The sequence below is a fragment of the Myxine glutinosa genome, chromosome 2 (genome assembly GCF_964187855.1).
Source record: "Myxine glutinosa chromosome 2, kmMyxGlut1.1, whole genome shotgun sequence".
Lineage (NCBI taxonomy): Eukaryota > Metazoa > Chordata > Myxini > Myxiniformes > Myxinidae > Myxine > Myxine glutinosa.
In genome coordinates, this window is record NC_136262.1 from 51,946,064 (window position 1) to 51,971,618 (window position 25,555).

At 38.1% G+C, this 25,555-nt stretch overlaps 1 protein-coding gene across 2 annotated transcripts in view; it reads right to left on the reverse strand.

Moving 5' to 3' along the window:
• The window catches only part of LOC144891035 (uncharacterized), a 134,351-nt gene that overhangs the window by 93,616 nt on the left and 15,180 nt on the right, over window positions 1-25,555 (reverse strand). The window contains exons 2-3 of one of the 2 annotated variants that reach the window (XM_078773284.1): window positions 4,901-5,010; window positions 2,553-2,785 (exon numbers count right to left, since the gene is read on the reverse strand). The exons of the other annotated variant lie outside the window; for it this stretch is intronic. The gene's annotated coding sequence lies outside the window, so the exon portion shown is untranslated. The remainder of the gene's footprint in view (window positions 1-2,552; window positions 2,786-4,900; window positions 5,011-25,555) is intronic. 2 annotated transcript variants of the gene reach the window in all.

Consider the following 25,555-nt stretch of genomic DNA (forward strand, 5'->3'; position numbering starts at 1 on the left):
TGTTCATCACACCATTTCTGGATCTGATGACTTGCCAGTAACCATTTTGTAAAAATGAATGTGCAGCATCTAACTCAATATGTCGAAATGTCACACACATCCATGCCCGTGGGATTCCCACGGGTGACCCCGCTAGTGAAGAATAATTCAACAAATTTCAGAAAATTAAGTAAAAATGCAAAATTGTATACTATTAAAAAGTGGTAAAATATGCCTTCCACTTCTTCATGATTGTTTTGACTGTGCTCCAAGGGATATTCAAATGCCTTTGAAATATTTTATACCCATCCCCTGATCTGTGCCTTTCCAAAACTTTATCCTAGAGGTCCTTTGAAAGCTCCTGGGTGCTCATGGTTAAGTCTTTGCTGTGCAATGCACTACCCAGCAGGGGAAACATACAGGAACAGCTGATTTTATTTAGAAATAATCAGAATCACTACAATTGAACACAGTGGAGGCCAATCAAGTTGGTGTGTTATTTCAAAGGTGATTGGTTACACCTGAGCTAATTTACAAAAAATGAAATGCACTTATTCACACAAGGTCATAACGGAATTGAACAATAGAACAACTCAGCTCACGGCCTGGAATGACCTTCGACCAATTGACAATTATGAATGACACACACCCAATGATGACTTGCTCAGTGTACATAATGGCTTTGACATGCTCAATTTCTGCAGCAAATTGTACGATGAACAGATGGCCAAATCTCTATTCATCAGAGTGTTGCTGAGGGCAATCCTGTAACGAGTGGGACTAAGAGTCTCACCATGTGTGGGACTCTTCCAGTCTTTTGGTGGATTTTATTTTTATGTGATATTTCCCACCACAAAGCCTGCAGGGCCACTCGAGGTGGGGGCTACACAAAGAAAACAAAAGCAGAATAACCAACCCCTTGGATTGAAACAAGACAAATATGGAAAGTTGTCTCTTCACAGAACAAGGGCTGGAGGGGTAAACTAGTCTGCTTTGAGACCACAGGGCCTCGACCCCCATTATGTGGTAGTCAAAAATCTATCCTCAGAAGTCTTGACTTACATATCCAGAAAAGGCTGTGTGCAGCTGCTCCATCTCAAAGGTGAATTTGAATGCAGGATGGAGTGCGTCGAGATGTGCAAGGAACTAGTTGCATGCCAACAAATCAAACAAAAAAAAAGTAAATCGCAAACGTATTGTGTTCATAAAAACACACACGAAGTATGACGTTGGTGCATAAACTTTGAAAGGCACGCTTCTTGTGGATATTGATGAAGAAGTTAGCAAGTGCCAGACCGAGGGAGGTTGTGCTCACAACATCGTCCAATTGTGCTTACATGTTGTCATCAAAGCTGAACTTAACTCCACACATTGCTATGTTCATGCGTTCCACAAAGCCAAATTCAGGAAATAACGGCGGTTGGAGATTGCTATGGTATCGTGATTCTGCACAGATATCGATGTCTTCGTTGAGTGGAAGGTTTGTGACTAGGCCTGACATGTGCAGACACCACAGTCCTGACGTCACTGTCTAGCTCCAATTCACGCGTTGTTTTTGATGAATTGATTGAGTGGTGAAAGCGCAGTCAGAAGAACTGGTTGCAGTACTTCACTTAATCACTGAATCAATTCATGTTGTGCAGAGTACGTCATTGATAGGATCTGACGTAACAGATCATCTTCCATGTGTATTTTCGGTAGACTGTATTCATACTGGGGTGCTTAGAGTCATGTGTGTGCTCAGAGTCATGTGTGTGTTCAGAGTCATGTGTGTGCTCAGAGTCATGTGTGTGCTCAGTCATGTGTGTGGATCCTCTCAATTGATCAATTTGTAACAGGAGCGTTTGCACAATTGTAACAGCTATGGAGTGTATTTAACACAACTTGCATAAATGTAGTGCGGCTGTAGTTTGCATCCAAGCGCTGCTGTGCGATTGTACTGAACACCTTCACCGATTTGTTTGAATTTTGATCAATCCTTCACATCCTCGTATGTCGTTGTTCACATCGTCATGCTTATTCAGAACAACTACACTAACACAAGGATATAAAAGTATATCATAAACAAAAGCAAAAAGATTAAACACATATACATGTCCTGCTTCAGAACATCACTTCCCGGACACAGCAATGATCTCACAAGATCAAATTAAGGGTTGCCACAGTGAGGGAACCTCCATATGGATGCTTTCAACCACTCAAGCCATTTCAAATCAATTAATGGGAACATCAACGACGAAAGGTAAAACCGATAAATCATTATCATTTGTAGTTCTGCTCCTTTTCCATGGATAATGGGTGAGGTAAATATAATTATTTACCTCAAATATCACAGATATATACCATCACGCCCAATGGGAACACAACAGTAGATCGCGACACAGAGGAGACTCTTTGGTCTGATTGATGACACTTTCATGTAATGTGCATTATTATTTGGGATTGTGACAAGTATTCTTAAATATCAACTTTGTTGCACTTTGTCTTGTCAATGTCAAAAACCCCTTCACACCAAACTTGATGATTCATCAACAATCGATTGACACCATTTAAATAAGTGAAGAAAAACTTACCCTTGGTCCATCATCATGTTGTTGAAGGGAATTTACCATTGTTGGAAGATGATTTCTCACTTGTTTCACGACCTCGTTATTCTCCTCACAATCATATATTCCATCTGAATATGAGAAGAACCAATCCAGCACCTCATGGACATTCTTTTCTCGGACCAGTGAGGCACTGTGAGGAACATTTCTGATGGAATTCTTTGGAACGTTATTCATCATAATCAGGATTGCAGGTCTTCCTGAAAGCAAAACATGACTTTCATCATCTCAGCAAACATCCCTCAACTTCATATAAACTGCAATTATTTACATACAATTCACACAATTTGAAAGAACGGATGATAAAAATTCACTTTTTACCATCAATGTGTCCAAGAGCTCTTTTGGCGTCACTGGACACGTTTGAGGTATCGACGCAGAAAAGGAGGACAGGTGAACCACAAGTGGAGAGCAACATCAATGTGGAAGTTATAATTTTATTTTACAATATTTAAATCAATCAAACACCTGTGAACACCCAGGGTTAGTGCAACAAATAACTTTTACTATGAGAGTGAAGTTTTCTCTTTTCACCAAGACAAGTTATCACTGAATCTGAGTCCCAAAAACTCGAGATACGTACATGGAGGTTCATACATTTCTCAAACATGATGCAGGGTTATCATAAAACAACGGTACCCATGAAATTATATAAACCTTCATTATTTTAATTTAAAATGACACGTTATTTGTGAACATTTGCGTCACATGATGCACAATCTCTCTGGAAAGTTTCAGATGGATTTTTTTTGTTTTCATAACCAAGGCTCGTGGAAGAGCTCGTACCGGTACACCGAATGGACCAGGACGCAACAGGTCAAAACAAACAGCAGAGAGAGGGGGAAACACCAACAGCAGAGCCAACTGCCAAGACAGAGGGAGACAGACAAACAATGGGTGTGGGGAGGAATGAAGGGCAGGAGAGGATGCATGGGGAGGGCAAGATGGATACAGCAGGAAACTCCGGGGGGGGGGGGACTGGAAATTTGGAAGGAGGAGGGATTGGGATGGTAGAGAGGGGTGGAGAGGCAGGGGGGGAGGGGGGGTTAACAAGGGTAGAAAGGATCATGGTTCTGGATTGCGGATGATATAAGATGGTGGTGAACAGAATGAAATAGAAGAGAATGTGAAAGTTGATTCTGCAGGTGGGAAAAATAGGAACAAATAAGTGGAGGTGAACAGACATCCTGGATTTGGGCAGGTCCACCTGAAATGAAGAGTATGAGCCCTGCAGAAAACTGGAGGTGGAGTGGGGGGGGGGGGGGGGGAGTAAAGAGAGTGTATGGAAAGATATCTTTCTATCAGTGACCTGATTTAGGTGAGACCACAAGCCTCAGATGTAGGCCTCCACGCTGCAGGCAGACTTGGATTTGACGAGGAAAATTGTTCATCACTCTGACACATTCGGCTGCAGGGATTGAACAGATTTCGTCAGTTATTGCTGTTTTGAGATCATCTATGGATTGTGACCTTCCATGTTGTCCTTAAGCATCTAACACTGAACTCAGTTTTCGTCTTCGTAAATGATTTCATTCCCAGGTCGATGTTGACTGAAAACTGTTTTTCTTTCGTTTCTCCAAAGTCCCAATCGAGTAACCTGACCGTATCGACATAACAAGAGATGGCATTCGTTTGTGGCAAATTGAGTGATGGCCCAACCATCCCAGCAAAGGACCACCTTGCACACAGCAACCTTGACCAAGATGACAGACACGTACACGGCCCGACTGGGAGGTCAAAGTTCAGGGTCGTCAACAAGGAAAATTTCAAAAGTGGAGAATCAGGATGTGTTGGCAGAAAGGAGAATAAGATCCCGGAAATATTACAAATCAAATATCTATACATGTAATAATACAACCCTTCGGATGTTTCCACACTCGTCTACAGAGGCGCGTCATGGAGGCCCGTGTAATAGTTAGATTGAACTCAGATACTGTTCTCACATCGCGCATACCTGCCCGCTCCTCCCTGCCCCCCCTCCCCCCACTCATTAAGTGTTATATCTGAGAAGAACGAGATTGTTAATTGTGTTTCCAGTGAAATATATGAATAAACCTGCTCAAAAACACTCGGCCACATATGTTATGAGGTAGTATAGATATTGCTGATGAATATTTCCACGTATGTAACCCATTCGACCATCGTATTGTTTTCATGTCGACCCATGATCGAGTCTTCCCACGCCCTCCTATGCACAGTGTGAGTACCATGTCCCAACCCACTCCGCCCACATCATGTACATCTGGACACTCATCCATTTACTTATTTAATTATTTCACGATTCTATGATATAAATGGTAAATAAAAATACAAACCAGGCTTCGTCTTGTGATAACCAAACCATGCCATGGCTTGTTTAAACCAAGCCATGTCACCAAGCCATGAAAGCACAGTTTCAAACATGTTCACCAGGTTTACACATCACCTGAATGAAGATAAAATGAAGAAGATGTGATAAATACAATGTACAAAGATGTAATAATTATAAAATGAGTCAAATAAAGGAGGATTATTAAATTAAACACAGAAGTGTGCACTCTGTCTATGAGCTCAATATACCGATTAAACCAACAAATATTCACCTTTACAAATAATCACAATTACCTCCACCACAGGTAGACAAATGATGATTTCTCCCCTGTCTGTTTGTCTGTGATGAGGGTAACAACAAATTATGGATAAATTTAGACGAAACTTGGTGGATGAGTTGGGTAAGTGACAAGAACAAGCCGATTCGATTTTGGTTCAGGTCCGGATCCAGATCGGGCCTCTCAATGGGATACAAAACAAACTGTATAGGCCCTGGTGGAGGTATGTGCTTTACCGAGTGCTGTTCTAGTTTATATAATGGATCAACTACAGATACAAAAACTCCTTTTTTTTAAAATTCCAAACATGATGTAACATGAAACATAACAACATAACAATAAATGCAACAAAATAGATTTATTGGTTTATTTTCATTACAATTTGGGGAGAAGAAAAACACTTTCTTCAAATAGCAAGATAACTGAGTTTAAAAGGTGTGTGTGTGTGTGTGTGTGTGTGTGTGTGTGTGTGTGTGTGTGTGTGTGTGTGTGTGTGTGTGTGTGTGTGTGTGTGTTTCACGTATTCAGCCAATCCTGCTGTTGTCATTCTATGCACTTGGTTCATTTCCATCAGGGCGCTACCTCCTCGTCTCAGCAGGTACTTTTGATGCCAACGCCGATGAAGTCGCCGGAGGCATTACGTTTTCGGGTTGTCTGTCCGTCCGTCTGTACGGGCTAAACCTCGTTTTTTCTCAGCAACCATATGTCCGATTGAGACAAAACTTTCAGGGTTGGAGTGACACCCATGCAGAATGTTTTATGATAATTGCGATGTCATAGGTCACGTGGTATGGCAGCCATCTTGGATTAAAAGCAAATGATTAAAAAAATATATTTCTCGGAAACCGTTGAATGAAAAAAATGAAACTTGGCACATTGTCAAGTATTCCCAATAGGGAACAAAAGCATGATAATAATGACATCATAGGTGAAGTGGTATACCAGCCAAAAATGTTTTAATCGAATTCCTTATCCTGAAAATCTGAAATTGCATGCACATGATCTATGACCCATTTGTATTGAAGTATTAAATTTCTGATATCATAGGTCACATGGTTTGGCAGCCATATTGGATTGAAGGGAAATATTAAATAATTATATCGCTGAAATGGCTGACCTTATAGTTGCGAAATTTTATAAATATCATCGAACAGCACTGTTGCATATAGTTTGAAAATGATGTCGTATGTCACGTGGTTTGGCAGCCATCTTGGATAGAAAAACGAATCTTACCTGATCAAAACCAAACTTCACAAACGTGATCCCCGACCCATACATATGAAGTGTATATGTTTTTTTATGGTCATACGTCATGTGGTATAGCAGCCATATTAGCTTAAAAGCTGATATTTTAAAAAATCCCTTCGCTGAAACTGCTTCACCGATGGATGTGAAGCCTGTCATGTCTGGTAAAAATGTGACACTTGAGAACAGCTGAAGGGGTTTAAATCAAACTTATTTATTTTTATGACAGTGAACGATGGCATCTACCCATTGTGGGACTATGCAGAGGCATATTGGCGACACAGTCGCATTGTTCTAGTTTGGGATGCATTGCTTCTATGGAACATTTTGTGAATGGTGAGGAGTTTACTTGTTTTGATATCCAGTTTGTTGATTTCCACTTATGGCCAGTTTATTATTCTGCAGATGTATTGCAATACTGGTATTGCTCGTTGGTTTATGGCTTTGATTCTGTTTCTCGGGGCGAGATATATGGATGTGACCTGAGCCGCAGGTGGACAGACCTTGGCACACCTGAGCTCCTCACCACATACAAGGCTTTCATCCGCAGCTCAATGGAATACTGTTCCCCCCTCTGGGCTGGTGCTCCTGCCTCACACCTTGCTCGGCTTCACGCTGTTGAGGCCAAAGCTTTCAGAATCATTGGAATCTCCTGCGATGTAGTCAACACCGAGGGCCTTTCACTCACTCACCGCAGGCAGGTTGGTGGTCTTTCTGTCTTCTACCGACTCCTCTCCGGCCTTGCTCCCCCAGCTCTCTCTGTGCTCTGTCCCCCCAATATTCCTTCAGGTCGCACAAGATCTGCCTGCAACCCTCTTATGGTTAAACTGCCAAAGTCTAGGCTCTCTGCTCACCTTCACTCTTTCATTCCCCTTTTCTCCCGCCTCTGGAACAAACTCCCCCACTCCCTTCAATCCCACTCCTCCCTCCAGGTCTTTAAAACAGCTGTTCACCACCATCTCTTATCTTCCCCCATCGAAAACCTTGATCTTTTCTACCCCCGGTAATTCACCCCAGAGTCCTTGCAGTGTTCATATGTTTTATTCCTCTCCCACCTCCCCCCAAGTCCTCCCGATGTCCCTGCTCTCAAATGTTGTGTTTGTGTCCTTCCCCCTCTTCCCCCTCTCTTTTATGTCCTTCCCCCTCTCTCCCCATCTTGTCTGCCGCTCCCCTTGTTTTTTGTGTTTTGTGTGTCGGTTTGTCTTTTTGTGTGATTAATGTTAGCTCTTTCACGAGCCTCGATCTTGTATACAAAAAAAAAAAAAAAAAAAAAAAAAAAGGTTTTAAGAATAAGGGTGCCTTCACATACACGGATTATTCTTACGAGTCCTTACGGATCGCCAACTCGTAGTCAATCGCAAGCATCCGTAAATAACATCCGTAAATGATTTTTGACATGTCAAAAGTTGTTGCGAGTTGTGACGAGTTATCTACGGATACCAGCGAGTTATTTACGGATGCTTGTGATTGACTACGAGTTGGCGATCCGTAAGGACTCGTAAGAATAATCCGTGTATGTGAAGGTTGCATAAGCCTCATTCTACGCAAGTGTGCTTTGGCAATTGTTTTGTGCATTTCTTTGTGCCATATTTGGTGGTGGCCCTCTTTACTCTGAGGTTTTAGTATGATACCTCATTGTCTCGAATCTAGATCCTGCATTGCTGTGTTTCGGTCGATTTCTATGTTGTCTGTTTTTGCTGGTCTTACTTGCACGAATGTGCATTTGTCACACTTATCTAGGCCAAATTCCATTTGAATGTCATCAGAGTACCGTTCCAGTGTGTGTGTGGGAGGGAGGGGGGGCAACTGAAGAGGGGAAGACAACTGAAGATGAGATGGCATAAATATTTGCATGAGAGAGAGAGCAGTTTACTTTTGAAGAATTCCCAGGAAGAATTGATGTCAGAGGCAGTAGAGATGGGAGACTAGTCCAGTTGATTGAAGATCTTTACTCCTGCCTCTAGAACAAACTCCCCCACTCTCTTCAATCCCACTCCACCCCCCAGGTCTTTAAAACAGCTGTTCACCACCATCTCTTATCTTCCCCCATCCAAAACCTTGATCTTTTATACCCCCGCTAATTCACCCCAGATCCACGTTTTTGAAATTCCAACTTCTTTCCTGGAAGTCCTTGCAGTGTCCATGTGTTTTATACCTCTCCCACCTCCCCCCAAGCCCTCACCCTCCCACAGATCTCTCGATGTCCCTGATCTCAAATGTTGTGTTTGTGTCCTTCCCCCTCTCTCCCCATCTTGTCTACCGCTCCCCTTATTATATGTTTTATGTGCCGGTTTGACTTTTTGTGTGATTAATGTTAGCTCTTTCACGAGCCTCGATCTTGTATACAAGAAAAAAAAACTGTTTTAAAGCTGTGGCTAACAGCTGATTTAAAGACCTGGAGGGAGTAGAGGGATTGAAGAGAGTGTGGGAGTTTGTTCCAGAGGCAGGAGAAAAGAGGAATTTAGAGTGAAGGTGAGCAGAGAGTCTTGATTTTGGCAATTTCACCAGGAGAGGGTTGCTGGCATATCTTGTGCGACCTGTAGGAATATTTGGGGGACAGAGCACAGATAGAGCTGGGTAAGCTCGGCCGGATAGGAGTCGGCAGAAGACAGAAAGACACCTACCTGACCTGCCTGCAGTGAGTGAGCGAAAGGCCCTCACAATCAGCTTCATCGCAGGAGATTCCAATGACATGGAGAACTTTGGTTTCAACATCGTGCAGCTGAGCTAGGTGTGAGGCAGGAGCACCAACCCAGAGTGGAAAGCAGCATTCTATTGAGCTGCGGATGAAAGCCTTATATTTGGTGAGGAGCTCAGGTGTGCAAGGGAAAGACTTCACACGACGGAGGATGCCCAGTCGGTGACTGGCTTTGGAGGCCAGCTTGAAAATGTGGGTTTCCCAGGAAAGATCATGGCAGATAGTGAGACCCAAAAACTTGAGTGACAGAACTTCTTGGAGAGGATTGTTGAGAAAATAGATGGAAGGGTTGTCCAATCGGTCTTTTCGGAGAGACATCGTAAGAGTGTGAGATTTGTCAGGATTGAAAGACATATTCCATTTGTTTGACCGGTCTGTGATTTTGTTCAGGTCTGCAGAGAGTGAGGAGGCTGCAGAATGCCGATCTGAGGGATGAGGAAAGGAGCGGCAGAGAGTGGAGTCATCAGCAAAGAGATAGAGAGGATTTTCCAGAGAGTCGGAGAGATCATTGATGAAGACCAGAAAAAGCACAGGAGTAGTGTAATAATGTTGTTCCTGGGACACCCCAAATCTCCATTCACTTACATGTTAATTTTCCTCTCACCCTCATTTCCCTAAACACCACTATTTCTGCCACCCTGATCTTTACCACCCTTTTGGCCTTTTGACATAATAGCTATAGCAAAAGATAACCAACTCTTATCCTTAATGTTGTTCATTAGACCACTCAAACAATGATCCTACGAATATTTGCTCCCTCTCACTATCACTTTTCTTCATTTCCCCTTAACACCCCCTTGGCCTTATGGACCTTTTAACCTTTTACTCTTAATATCAATGATCATTGTTGTTTAATAGACCACTCAAACAACGATCCTACAAATATTTGTTTATGCGTAGGAAATAATTTAATTCTCCTACAACTCCCATCACCATCTAATACATAAACAAAGTATATGTTTGAGTTTGGTTCTTTATCAAGATATTTTAACTGAGCTCCGATAAAATGATAAACCTCCCTCAATGTTCTTGTTTGAGCACCTCCAGTGCCACACACTTTTTGGTAGGCCCTGCCCACTTTTTGTTAAGCTCCGCCCACTTTTGGTAAGCCCCGCCCACTTTTTGCTAAGCCCCGCCCACTTTATAAACTCTGCCATTGTATCATTTTCAGTTAAGACATTACATCATTTTCAGGGAATTTCCATCACATCATTTCCAGTTAAGACATGCCCAGGGAATTTCCACAGGAAATGACACACCCAGTCCTTATAAAAGGCACCGACCACACAGGCTTTTTCAAACACGCTTTCTGCTTCACTTGAGAATGAACTACTATGCCGAAATGGAATGGGATAACTTTGCTATTCCTTGGAGTCCTACTACCTGTGTAGAACTCAACCTTCAGATTTATGAACTGGACTCGAACCTCTTATCAATGGAGGTAAGTTTGTTTATTTATTTATTTATTTATTTAATTATTTGTTTAATTATTTATTTAATTTTTTTTAGATGAGACTCGTGTAAGAGTTAACAAAGTTTATTTTAATATTCATAGAGCTTGATTTATACAAATAAAAATATTGTATTAAATTAATACATTGTTATTTTCTTTCACAGGAAATTGTATCTGAGATACGAAATGAAAATTCTGCTTTTAACACAACTTGGGATGAAGTTATTTTTTTGTTTGAAGACATTTTGAACAACCAAGACCCACAGAACGAGTTCTAGCTTGATGACCCAGCCAAAGAGTTATACCTTGGAGATCCACAAAATCCTGAAAAAGAGTTCTACCATGATGATACTTATTGTGAGTTATCAAAACAAAACCCACTGAACAAGTTCTACCTTGATGAGCCAGAATACAAGTCATACATTGCAGACCCACAAATTTCTGAAAATTGGGAAAGGGGAGTTCTCCCTGATGGTCCGCAGTTATACTATGTGAGACACATCATAGAAACCCTAAAAAATTGGGAAACGGGAATTCTCCCTGATGGTCCGCAGTTATACTATGTGAGACACATCATAGAAACTCTAAAAAATTGGGCAAGGAGAGTTCTCCCTGATGGTCCGCAGTTATACTATGTGAGACACATCATAGAAACCCTAAAAAATTGGGAAACGGGAATTCTCCCTGATGGTCCGCAGTTATACTATGTGAGACACATCATAGAAACCCTAAAAAATTGGGAAAGGGAAGTTTTCCCTGATGGTCCGCAGTTATACTATGTGAGACTTATCACGGAAATCCCCAATATTTCTGAAAATTGTGGTTCTACCTTGGAGACTTGGAAAGATGGTTATATTTTTGGAGACTCGGAATGGGGGTTTTGTTTTGATGACTCGGAATGTGATACCTATCTTGGAGGCTCAACAGGAATGTGGTTATACCTTGGGAACTTGGAAAGTTGGTTTTATTTTGGAGACTCTACCTGTGGGGTCCATCTTGGAGACTCTTTGGATTCTAAAGCAATGAACAATGTTCTTTGTTTAATGACACTTGATTTAAGCAATATCAAGAAAGTTCGAGGAAGAAAATGCTGGAAAATTCTTTCTTCCCATTTCTACTTCTTCAAACTTGAAAGCCTTGAAAGACAGAATTGGCAGAGGAGGGAAAAAAAAAATGAAATCCGTATTTAAAAAAAAGAAGAAAAAAAAGATTATGTTAGGGTTAGGGTGGGATTTTGAATGTGAGGGTTAGGGATGGGGTTGGGTTAGGGATGGGGTTGGGTTAGGGTTGGGATTTTGATTGTGAGGGTTAGGGTTGGGGTTGGGTTAGGGATGGGGTTGGGTTAGGGTTGGGATTTTGAATGTGAGGGTTAGGGATGGGTTGGGTTAGGGATGGGGTTGGGTTAGGGTTGGGTTAGGGATGGGGTTGGGTTAGGGATGGGGTTGGGTTAGGGATGGGGTTGGGGTTGGGTTAGGGATGGGGTTGGGTTAGGGATGGGGTTGGGTTAGGGATGGGGTTGGGTTAGGGATGGGGTTGGGTTTGGGATGGGGTTGGGTTTGGGATGGGGTTGGGTTAGGGATGGGGTTGGGTTAGGGATGGGTTGGGTTAGGGATGGGGTTGGGTTAGGGATGGGTTTGGGTTAGGGATGGGGTTGGGTTAGGGATGGGTTTGGGTTAGGGATGGGGTTGGGTTAGGGATGGGGTTGGGTTAGGGATGGGGTTGGGTTAGGGATGGGGTTGGGTAAGGGTTTGTCTATTATTATGACTCACTCACACATACACACACACAAAAGTTAAGCCCCAACTGAAAAGTTGAGGGATTCTGTGTTTGGGGTTCACAGATCTCAAGAATGTATCCCCATTGTACACACAAAAGTTAAGCCCAACTGAAAAGTTGAGGGATTCTGTGTTTGGGGTTCACAGATCTCAAGAACGTATCCCCATTGTACACACAAAAGTTAAGCCCCAACTGAAAAGTTGAGGGATTCTGTGTTTGGGGTTCATAGATCTCAAGAACGTATCCCCATTGTACACACACACAAAAGTTAAGCCCCAACTGAAAAGTTGAGGGATTCTGTGTTTGGGGTTCACAGATCTCAAGAACGTATCCCCATTACATTTTATTTATTTATTTATTTATTATTTTCAAGGGTATTAACTGCTTACTTGTGTTTTTGTAATTCTTGTGAGAAAAATGAACCCAAGATTTCTTCCCCATTCATATCATATAATTTGTAAGTCCAAGGGACTGTATCCATTACATCAACAATTTTAAATAATTCATTAGTCCATCTCTTTGTATAACCTTTCTCAAAATGGCTTTTCCATCTGTATATTCTTACAATATCACCAACTTTGAACTTGGGCTTTCTCAAATTAATCTCCTTTTCATATTCTAATTTTGTAAATGTTTCTGATGGTTTTGATTTTGTTGATGAATGAACTGTATTATTGTAATTATCTACAATATTCTGGATTAAATATACCCATTGTTGAGAACCGAGTTGTGTGAATTTCTTATATAGTTTCTCTTTCAAAGTGCGATTAAAATGCTCAATAACAACTGCCTTTCCTTCATTAAAGGTGCTGTATAATTTAATATCCTCCCCCTTAAGAAATTTCATCAACATTTTGCTATAGAACTCTGTTCCCTCGTCAGTCCATAACTTCTTTGGTTTTCTTTTACTTTTACTGAATATTCCACTGAAAGCTAACATAAGAGTATTACCCCTTTTGTTTTTCAAAGGAACAACCCAGGCAAATCTACTCCTCAAATCAATAACGGTTAAAGCATACCTGTATCCCTTATCATTATTTAGTTCGATTAAATCAGCGGACCATATGTGGTCGGTGTATTTAGAATAAACTTTCCTTCTTTTAAACTTTGTGATTATAGGTTTATGTAATTCATTAGCCAAAAGCTCCTCAGTCTTGATGACATCATTGGAGTTTAATAGTTTTTTGGGGAATAACCAAGACCAAGTTTCAATTTAGTTAGCACTTATCATTTTTTTCACAATAAACCGATCAACTTTCTCTCTCAACGTAGGATTTCATATCAAAGACAAATTATACAACATTTCTCTGTCTGCTTCATGTTTTTCATCCAATATAGTGGTATTCCCATAAGCAATATCATGCTTCATACACACTTCATCAACCCTATTTATAGGTTTAGACCAAGGTTTAGGATTGTCAGCCTCATCTAATCTTTTATCCAAGTTTGTTCCTGGACCACAGAAAGAATACCCTGGAAGGTGTAATTCCCCTGGAATTCCAGTTGTTGTAAATTTACCTCCTGACAGAAACTTTTGTATGTCTCCTCCACTTTTAGGAGAGATGAATTGGCACTTTTTAGAGCCACACACTTGACATATTCCTTTTTGATAAACTCTATTATTTTTAGCTTTAACATAAGAGATATTTTTAGATTTAGTTTTCTTTTTACATTTGAGACAATAACTCATATTTATTTATCAGAAAAATTCCGACAGAGTATCAAAACCTTTTTGGTTTTTAACATATACATTTCAATCTTTATTTTTAAAACATAAAGAATCCTAAGGAATGCCTTCACTCTCTCCTCCATTTATTTACAAATAAAACTAACTAAAGTCAATAACACCAACATCATCAACCACATAATCTTTGTCTTCTTCATGTAAATCTCCTCGCTGAACTCATCTCAACCATTTTTAAAATCATTATCTTAGTAAGAGTCGTTAATTCTTTATTTTCCTCTTCGGTGCGTTGAGATTGATTTATTTGCTGTAATACACTCAATCTTTTACGAATCTCACTGATTTCCATCTTTTTATATTTTTCCTCCCTCTCTCTTTGCTCCTTCTCCTCCTTCTCTCTTTTCTCCCTTTCCTCCCTCTCTTACTTCTCTCTTTTCTCCCTTTCCTCCCTCTCCTTTTTCTCTCCTTCCTCCTTCTCCTTTTTCTCCCTTTCCTCCTTCTCCTTTTTCTCCCTTTCATCCTTCTCCTTTTTCTCCCTTTCATCCTTCTCCTTTTTCTCCCTTTCCTCCCTCTCCTCCTTCTCCTTTTCTCCCTCTCCTCCTTCTCCTTCTCCTCCTTCTCTCTTTCCTCCTTCTCTCTTTCCTCCTTCTCTTCTTCAACTCCTTCCCTTGCTACCCTTGAGTTTGAACCCCAAATAATATTATACATATACTCATCTGGATTTTGAGATATTCTTGTATCAATAATTATTTTTATCATAATAGGATACCAATAAGATTTGTTGATGATTTCTAAAAGAGTTTTATATTTCATAACTTTGAGAAGTTCATTTTTATTTAATATTTTAAACAAGTCTCTATTTGTGGGTTTAGCAATATCAGTATAAGGCCAGTTTTTTATGACAAAATTCCCATGTATATGCTCCAAATCATAAGGTATGTAATACCAAGCACCCTTTTCTTGTAGGTATCCTTGAATACAAAAATTATAATTCTCTTGTAGTCTTCTTCCTGCCATTTATGTAACAGAAATATATGTGAGATTAATATTATGACAGGTAATACCACCCCATCTTCCCACTACCAAATCGGTTTGTATTCCTCGGCTTTCTATCCTTATCTCATTACCTTCCTTCTTTGTCATGCTAACCATCGCTATACTATCATATATTTTTCTTTTCTTAAAATCATGTATTTGTTGTTTACTAATTGTACTTCCACATAAATCCTTATCCTCACCAAGCGGATAATATTCTTCTTTACGAGACTGATTAAAATCATGTAGGTCTTCTAAGTTTATTGAAAAGGACCAATTATACCCTAAATCAGGCATATCATACCCCCATTTATTAACGCACAGGTTGTAAACCTGGTGCGTTATAGCGTTTGCCTGGGAATTTCTGTCTCTCCAAAAGTGAAGCTCCAACAGTGTAGACGTTTCTGTCGCTCAGATGTGTAGACAGTTTCTGTCGCTCAGATGTGTAAACATGACGTCATCAAATCTATATTTAGGCTAACCATGGGCTACCCCTTTGGCTGGTACGCGGCCGCTCGCTAGTACATAATATAGGATATATTTGTTATATGTTATGTTATAGGATATATAGGATATATGTTATATGATATAGGATATATATAGGATAGGTTATAGGATATATATGTTATAGGATAGGAATATAGGACCCAAATGACCCAGAGGACCCAAATGACCCAGAGGACCCAAATGACCCAGAGGACCCAAATGACCCAGAGGACCCAAATGACCCAGAGGACCCAAATGACCCAGAGGACCCAAATGACCCAGAGGACCCAAATGACCCAGAGGACCCAAATGACCCAGAGGACCCAAATTACCCAGAGGACCCAAATGACCCAAATGACCCAGAGGACCCAAATGACCCAGAGGACCCAAATGACCCAGAGGACCCAAATGACCCAGAGGACCCAAATGACCCAAATGCCCCAAATGACCCAGAGGACCCAAATGACCCAGAGGACCCAAATGACCCAGAGGACCCAAATGACCCAGAGGACCCAAATGACCCAGAGGACCCAAATGACCCAGAGGACCCAAATGACCCAGAGGACCCAAATGACCCAGAGGACCCAGAGGACCCAAATGACCCAGAGGACCCAAATGACCCAGAGGACCCAAATGACCCAGAAGACCCAAATGACCCAGAGGACCCAAATGACCCAGAGGACCCAAATGACCCAGAGGACCCAAATGACCCAAATGACCCAGAGGACCCAGAGGACCCAAATGACCCAGAGGACCCAAATGACCCAGAGGACCCAAATGACCCAGAGGACCCAAATGACCCAGAGGACCCAAATGACCCAGAGGACCCAAATGACCCAGAGGACCCAAATGACCCAGAGGACCCAAATGACCCAGAGGACCCAGAGGACCCAAATGACCCAGAGGACCCAGAGGACCCAGAGGACCCAAATGACCCAAATGACCCAGAGGACCCAGAGGACCCAGAGGACCCAAATGACCCAAATGACCCAGAGGACCCAGAGGACCCAGAGGACCCAAATGACCCAGAGGACCCAAATGACCCAGAGGACCCAAATGACCCAGAGGACCCAAATGACCCAAATGACCCAGAGGACCCAAATGACCCAGAGGACCCAAATGACCCAAATGACCCAGAGGACCCAAATGACCCAGAGGACCCAAATGACCCAGAGGACCCAAATGACCCAGAGGACCCAGAGGACCCAGAGGACCCAGAGGACCCAGAGGACCCAAATGACCCAAATGACCCAGAGGACCCAGAGGACCCAAATGACCCAGAGGACCCAAATGACCCAGAGGACCCAAATGACCCAGAGGACCCAAATGACACAGAGGACCCAAATGACCCAGAGGACCCAAATGACCCAAATGACCCAAATGACCCAGAGGACCCAAATGACCCAGAGGACCCAAATGACCCAGAGGACCCAAATGACCCAGAGGACCCAAATGACCCAGAGGACCCAAATGACCCAGAGGACCCAGTCATCAGAGATGTCTGGGTCATTTGGGTCCTCTGGGTCATTTGGGTCCTCTGGGTCATTTTGGTCCTCTGGGTCATTTGGGTCCTCTGGGTCATTTGGGTCCTCTGGGTCATTTGGGTCTTGGCCAACCTGGCCAACCAAGGCCAACCTGGGCGGAATCCAAGTGGATTCACTTGACTTGTTAATTCGCATATTAACGATATGTCCTTCTTTATAAAATTCAATTGTAAGCAGATAGTTAAATTTAATGAGGAAAGGTGTATGGTCAGTATAACCAGGTGTTGTGGTTGTAAATTTTACTTGTTTAACAAAACGTGCTGTTTTATTTAAAGATATATATTGTGATAAATCACTGAATCTAATCAAGTCATTCGCATCTGTAGGGTTTGGATAATTGATTAATTTATAAGTATTCTTCATATTAATATTTTTACTTATACTATATTTTTGTCGTTCAGCCTGTGCCTTTGTATAATAATTTGACAACTCAATATCCTGAGAGGATTCTCCAAAGATAGAACCATCTTTTCCGACATAAGTCATTTATATTAGATTTAAAATGACATCATAAAAATTTTCATTATTGTTGAGTTGAAATAATACATGTAAACATAATTGACCACAACATTTAGAATTAATTTCTTGAACTTGAAATGTTTGATAAACACCATTCTGTAAGAATTGTATTACTTCAACAGGCGGTGGCATACCATAACTATCAAAATAATATTTATCCTGACTATTATGAATACAAACCCAATGAGAACCATTCTGTGTGTCTAAATTCATAATAATATTTTTTGAATTCTTGGACAACTTTGTTAATTCATCTCTCATACAGATTACCACGTTATCAATTTTTAGTTTTTTACAATACTTAGCTAGTTCTATATTTGACGTTGTATTCTTTCCAAATTGTTTAAACCATTTATCCATTATTTATGAGAAAGATACAATCCATTACCCCGTTTAGTTAGTTTAACACCCGCTTGAGCGATAGAGGAAAAGCATATCTCCAACCAACAATCTAGCTTTATCAGGTAGACTTTCAAGTTTTTGAGCAAAATCCACAATTACACCACTTCCACTAATTTGTTTCTCCAACTCCTTGTTATGTCTTTCCAATTCTTTTTGGGCTTTTAGTTGTGCCTTCCTTTCGTTAGCAGTTTTTACCGCTGCTGAAATACCACCAGCCAATGCTCCTGCCACACTTAAACCAGCAAATAAAGGAATTAGAAATGGGAGAAATCCTCCCTTTTGTATTGAATATTTCTTTAACATCGGTTTTGTCATTTTAATTTTAAGTGATCCAGAATCATTTAGTGTTTTTACCTGCTCTCTTGTGAGTAAAACATCAATTCTTACTGCTCCTTTTCTTTGAATTGTATTAACATTAATAATACAAGGCTTTTGATTTTGAATACAGAATGTAAATTAATTAAGATTCATTTGATTAACATATACCGGTTCTTTCCTACTCATTTATTTATGAGAAAAAACCTATGTGATATTAATCATAACACCATTATCTGTATTAATCAGTAATTCTGTTTCTTCCAAAAGCAAACAATATGCATTAACCTCTTCACTCTCCCCTCTTTCAATGTATAGAGAAGTATCCACTCTATTAGACTTTATAGTTTCTTTTTGAGAACTCAGGTCAATTGCGTAGATCGTATAAAGTTTTTGAAACGCACCACATCCAAAATAGGGTCATTATTACCGTTGCTTTCACACACCTTTTGGTAAGACTTGTAGGCTTCCGCATAATCATTTTTTTCCCAATCAATTTCCAATCTATCTCGCGGATAAAATGTGCCATCAAGAGAAACCCGAAGTTGTTTCACCTTAGCATTATCACTCAGCGAATTATTCTTATCAGTACCGTCCTCTCCATCTGGTTTTTTTAAAATGAGCCATAGGTATCGTGGCTTTCCTTGAAGAACCCCCAAATTCCAAGTGTAGGTAGTGTGTTCCAGTTTAACGTGTTGACATCTTATTTTAAGGTATGATACATTTAGCGGTTTCTTTGCGTTAAGTCTTCTGTTTAACATCTCTTCCGTTTTAAGATTAGGAGTATATTCGCTGATATACCAACACAAATCATTAATAACAAATTTATTATTATCACCAAAAGCATTTTGAGCCCCAAAAAGCAATCTATTTACATTATCATTCCTTTGGAGTTGAAATCTAATTTTAAGCCCATACAAAACTTTATCATAATCACAAAATCCAAATATACCTTTAAGAGGTACTGCTATGGTAAAACTATTCTCTGCTTTTGCATCATCATTATACATTGCCTTCCTTTGACTATAACCAGGGTCAGCATTTGTTCCCGTTGACATATCAGGAATAAAACCTTCAACAGCTCCCTTACCCATTCTATCACCAAACGAATATAGTGTAAATTTCATAATTTCAGATGTAGCAGAGACATAATCAACCGCTTCAACCTCTTGTGTTCCAATATACAGGCGAACACTATCAAACATTTTCCAGAAGAAATCATTTACGAGTGTAGCATTAGTGTTATTAGCAGCCTTAGTGAATTTAAATTTACACAGCAAGAAACTATCAGCGAGATTCAAGTAAGTTTGTTGATTATTTATTTCAAAACTTTTTGTTCCATTTTAATTCCAGTCTGTTCCTGTTATAGCATTTACCTTAAAATAGTCTTCCTTTTTCGTGGAGTTTGAAATGATAATTGTATCATCCAAATCATAGATACTATCAATCGCTTCCATACTTGTATTTATATAGCATTAAAATCGTTGAAACCCTGGCCCAAGTATTTTCATGATTTTTTGTCGTTCTTGTGAAGACAGTTGAGGTTTGCCTTTTTTTATTTCTTTGATTGCTTGTAATTTATGAGACTCCTTTTGAGCATCTTTTATACTCTTTATAGCACCTGCTACAATTCCCACGGCAGAAGCAGTTGAACCAATAAGGTCTTTATGTTTAAGAATGGTTGAACCAATACCCATAAGAGTATCAATTATCCCAACTCCTTTATTTCTAAATTGATGACCTACACCTCGTTGTCTCTTAGGTTTATAGTATCCTCTCCCAAGAAACATACCTTCACCCTTATAGTATGGTGAAAGGTACATGCCCTCCCCTGTAATTATTTTATATTTTCCCAACTCGTGTTTTCTCACAATAACCATGATTTATTTATCAAAAAAAACTTCACGAAGGTGAATTCTGATGGATATAATTTCTTCATTAAAGGATATCATACGATTATCTTGGTCGGTTATCCTAAAGTTTACTCTGTATATGGTTTTTCCTGGCAGGTAAATATACAAGATTTTTGGGTTCCATATTAAATTTATAACCAATTGGTGTTGAGTATGCGCTGAATGAAAATATTGTATTTGTTTTTATTCCATCGTTATAAGCACCATCAATTAAATCACAATGAATTAACACCGAATTTATACCGGAGGATATTTGAATGACATTATCACTGTAAAACGTCCCGTTCGTTTCAATCTTTTTTGAGGAGAAACCCAACAACTCTCTAAATGATTTATCAATTGTGAAATCCACTTTATAATTATTTTTAAGTTTAATAGTTGATTTTGAAGTGTGTTTTTGAATATCTATGACAATATTTGTTTGGTTCATCACCTTGTTCTTTCATAAGGCGAGAGACTTCAGAAGATATTTGAGAAATCTCGTAAGCTCCAGGTGAAACGGTTATAGTTTTATATCCACTTCCTGGATTATAACTAAACTTGTTGTTTTTCTCTGTGATATTAAAAAGGGTATTGTAAGTCTCCATTGACAACAAAGAAGCCTCATATTCTTTTGTGGGGTTAAGTTATAGTGGGTAAGGGAATGAAGCTGTGTAATCACTCGTTGTGAAATTAAAACTAAGAATTGTGCTTCTCATCTTATTTAATATCTAATAAAATATCTTTGTATTGACATTTATTAATTATTTTCATGTTCATCAACTGGTCTAAAATGGCTGAGGCTTCATTAAAACAATTGTTGTTTCCAGCCTTCTTACTACCCAACAGCAATAATAGCCTATTAACTAATTGTGATGTGTCATTTGGAAGAAAGCTAACACCCGAACCAAGCTTACTTAAAGCATCAATAATATGTTTCTCCTTCTCATGCTTCTTCCTTTTACCAGCAACAGAAACTCCATAATCAAGTGAGTTTAGTAAATCAATATATACCCTATCTTCCGCATTTTCTATATCAAGTGGTTCATCAAAATATTTTGAACCGCTGAATCCGGAGTTTGTTAGAAGAAACATTAATCTTGGAGTTAAATCAACATTTGGTTGAGCAGAACTTAAGAACACCAATTTATCATTAAATATAAATAACTTTTCTTTCACAAGCTGGAACTGTGCTGGTTCTTCTGTTGGAATGAGACCTGCTCTGGTTTTTGAACCCGCCGAATATTCATTGTTTTGAAGAGCTTCCACAATATAATTAGGTGGTTGATTTATCTCCTCAAGTTTCTGAAATAATCCTTCATCATCATATTCTAATTCTCCAAGTTCTTGCTCTGTCATTTGGCTAAAAGCTTTGAGCATTTGAAGTTTTTTCGGAGTAAATTCTACTGTGGGAACTGTAGGTGAAATCGTTTGTTGAGTTTTTAAAAGTGGTTTTAAAAATTTCTCTCGTTTCCTTTCAAAGGCTTCTTCACCAGTTAGTTTCTGTCTCCGTTTCTTCTTTATCTCTTCCTGTTGCTTTACAACTTTTGAAACCAACTCTTGATGTTCTTTAAGCTTTCTTGCTCTTTCTTCGGTATTCATCTTCTGTATTTATTTATTGAAAAATATCATTTAATGAATTGTAAAGGTTAATGGGAAATTTTTCCTTTTCTTCGTCATTATAGTAAATGTGTTGAAATAAATCCTTTTCTTTAAATATTTCATCAAATTCTTTATTGGTATTAATATGAGTTGTTATTTCTTCTTCACTAATACTTGTATCTCTGCTTTTCATACGTTTGCGTTGAGTCTCCTCATCGATATCAAAACCGAATGATAAAATCTTAACTCCATCACCACGCAAATGTTTAATAATTTGTCTCATTCCTTCAGGATTAGTTTCTAAAATCCCAAGACCATTAGATTTTACTTTATTTAACTCACTCTTACAATGTGAATATTTTGTAGAACCAAGAGAGACCTCCTCAAATATTTGACCTTCATTCCTCAATCGCATATGTTCCTCCATTGAAATGTAGTAATAATCTTTCCCTTCTCCTTCTCCTGGTCGCATTGCTCTGGTTGTAGTACCTACAAAACGAATCATCGGGTGTTTTTTTTTAAAACTTACAATCTTTTCATTTTACTATTCAAGAGTTTAGATTTATGAAAGTTCTTTCCTGAAGCAGATTTACCCACAAGATTAATAATAATTGTTGTCATTTATGTGTGTAAAATATCAGTTAGTATCTCATCTTGTTTCACAACAATATATTTATATTTTTCAACCGTGTGTTTCATGTAATTTTCAAATTCTTTTTTACTACATAACGTAGAGCAATTATCTCTCCAAAAATTATTTACATCTATTGAATTTAATTTAAATAAAATAAAAGTATTAGCATTGTTTCTTATTGAGCGCCGAGGGAGTTGAAAATATGACTGACTAAGATAAATACAATTACAAGAAGAATGTCTCCCTCTTGTATAGTAGCTATCCATTACTGTTTGGTTTCTCTCATTAACACAATCATCAAAGATAACGAGGTTCTTTTTTGATTCATCTAAATCTTGAGGTGAAGGTATATCATCCGTATTATCACTGAGAATACAAGTTATGGGTTTTGGTTTCGATTTTGATTTCTGTGTATCACAAAATAATTGTATTATATCTTCAATATTATAATCATTTAGTTTGTTTTGAAGTTTAAATAAACCGATAATGTCTTCCTTTTTAAGACCCGCATTAAAACCCTGTGAGAGTAGTTGATACTCGAGTTGAAAACTTGACTTTGTAAAAATTATTAAATTATCATAATCTAAAAAATTAGGACCAAGGAGCATCTTTAAAAGTAAACAGGTTTTTCCACATCCGCTTGAACCAACTATTAGACATCTCAATGAATTTGGAATGTTTTTATGGTTATTAAATTTTATCTTATTTTCCCAAATGGGTAAAAAATCATTCATTTATATATTTGGAAAACAAGTCATCTAACTTTTTTTGAGCTATTTTAGAAACTCTATATTTTATCCTGAGTTCGGGTTTAATTTCAAAATAATTCATTATTTTATTTATATAGTATCTTGTATTAACATTTCCATTAAAATTATTTTGAATAATAAATATCATTAAACGTATTTGTTTCATATTTGTTATCAAACGTATTTGTTATCATACATTTCCTCAATACAAATAGTCTCTTCCGTTGAAAGAAATGGTGTATTATCATCACAATACTTAATTCATCTCTCTTATTAATCTTGTAAAGTAATTCATTTTTGGTTCTAATTTAAAAGAGTTATATATTTTTATATTTTTTTTATTATCATTAATTAAAATTAAATCACAGAAAATACATTGTTTTGTATGAACCCTCATTATTAAGCCCTATTCTATCACAAGCCGGACAATTCTCTAATTTATCATATGGAGAGTCTGGAAATTCTAAATATCCTTCTATCATATTTATAAGGTAAATTTTTACTTAAACAAAATGCAAGTTTATTAGCTAATAAATACAATGTTTCAAAACACAAAAGACAAATTTCAATCAATCTCTACTTTGGTACCAGCAGAAAAATATGTCAAAGATGTTAAATTGAACAAAGATAAATATGGAAATTTTTGGATTAAACCCATAATGGAGAATAACATGTGTCCTTTTATTAAATTTACGGGACAAGCGATGTTAATTAATAACTCTATTAAAGTAAATTTGACAAAAGTTTCTCCACTACTATTGGCAATTTACTCAAAGCTTGAAAAGATCATTGATAAAGAAGCTTTGAAAATGAATGATAAGACCATCAACGATTCTAGAGGAAACATTTGTATATTCTTTAATAGACCCAAAGATGTGGGTGAAATTAATAATATGAATATTAGTTGTGAACTATCATTCCATACCCTGATTATTAGAGATTATTTGAAAATAACATTTAATGTAAAAAATATTGTGGTTATTAGTTCTAATGAAAGAAAATATATAGATATTGATGGAAGTTTAATGCTATGTAAATGAGTGATATTGACAGTCAATACTCTGAGAGTCTAGGATCTGAATATGATACTGAGAGTCTAGGATCTGAAGATAGTTATGATACTAATAGTTTGTGTTCAAATGATAGTTATGAGAGTAGTTTTATTGATGATGATAGTGAATCAATGAGTGATAGTGATAGTGATAATGATAGTGATAGTGATTTTAGTGATGATAATTCAGTGTACACAAATGATAGTGTTCTCATTGAACCTAGATGATAGTGATGATGATGATTTTAGTGTTGAATTTTGTGATTAAAAAGCGCTTTACTTTTAGTATACGTGTAAAAGGTGTTTTACTTTAAGTATAGTTTCATATATAAAAAGCCTGTAAAAAGGCACTTTCTTCGAAGCACAGTTTCTTCTATAAGTGTTTTACTTTAAGCACAGTTTCATCTTTAAAAAAAGCCTCTAAAAAAGGCACTTTGTTTTAAGTATAATTTTACTATATAAATATGATCAAAGCAACGTATTGCGACGTTTGTGAACAAGAATATAAACAATACAAAAGACACCTTAAAACTAACAAACACACATCTAATCTACTTCACCTACTAGCTCCTATTGAGAAGGAAACAAAACACTGTTCTGTCTGTGATAAAAATATCCTCAAGAAAGGCTTCGAAATACATCTTAAAACAAATCTACATTTATCAAATTTTATCACAACTAAAAACTCTGATGGCGCATTCAAAGGACATATTAAAATAAGAGTCTTTAACTTCAAACCTCCTGAACCAGAGTCTATAGTTGATGCTGTAGAAATAGTTAAACCTGCTGTTCAAACGTTGATTGAAAAAACACTAAAAGAAATGAAACCACTTAAATTTTATATGGGAGTAAAATTAGAAATGACAAACGACGAAGGAGTTATAGATACACCATACATGAGAACTGAGCCACACTTTATATCTTCATATCAAGATTTTAAAACATCAGGAGTCTATGATGAACTTATTAAACAAGAGCAAGATGTGGATAATTCAATCATAGGAAGTGGATTCAATATAGGAAAAATTATTTACATAGACATTCATATTCTTAAATCAGATCCTCTAAAAGCTTCTTCTTACATTGATTTACCCAGTGTTATCAAAAATAGAAAAGCAGTAATCAATATCAAAAATAAAGACTGGTCTTTATATCAAAATAAAATAAATATCAAATAAAATATCAATATCAATATCAAAAATAAAAAAATAAAGAATGTTTTCTCTGGTCTATTCTAGCACACTTACATCCTCCACATTTTCATGATGAAAGAGTATCTCATTATAAAAAATATGAG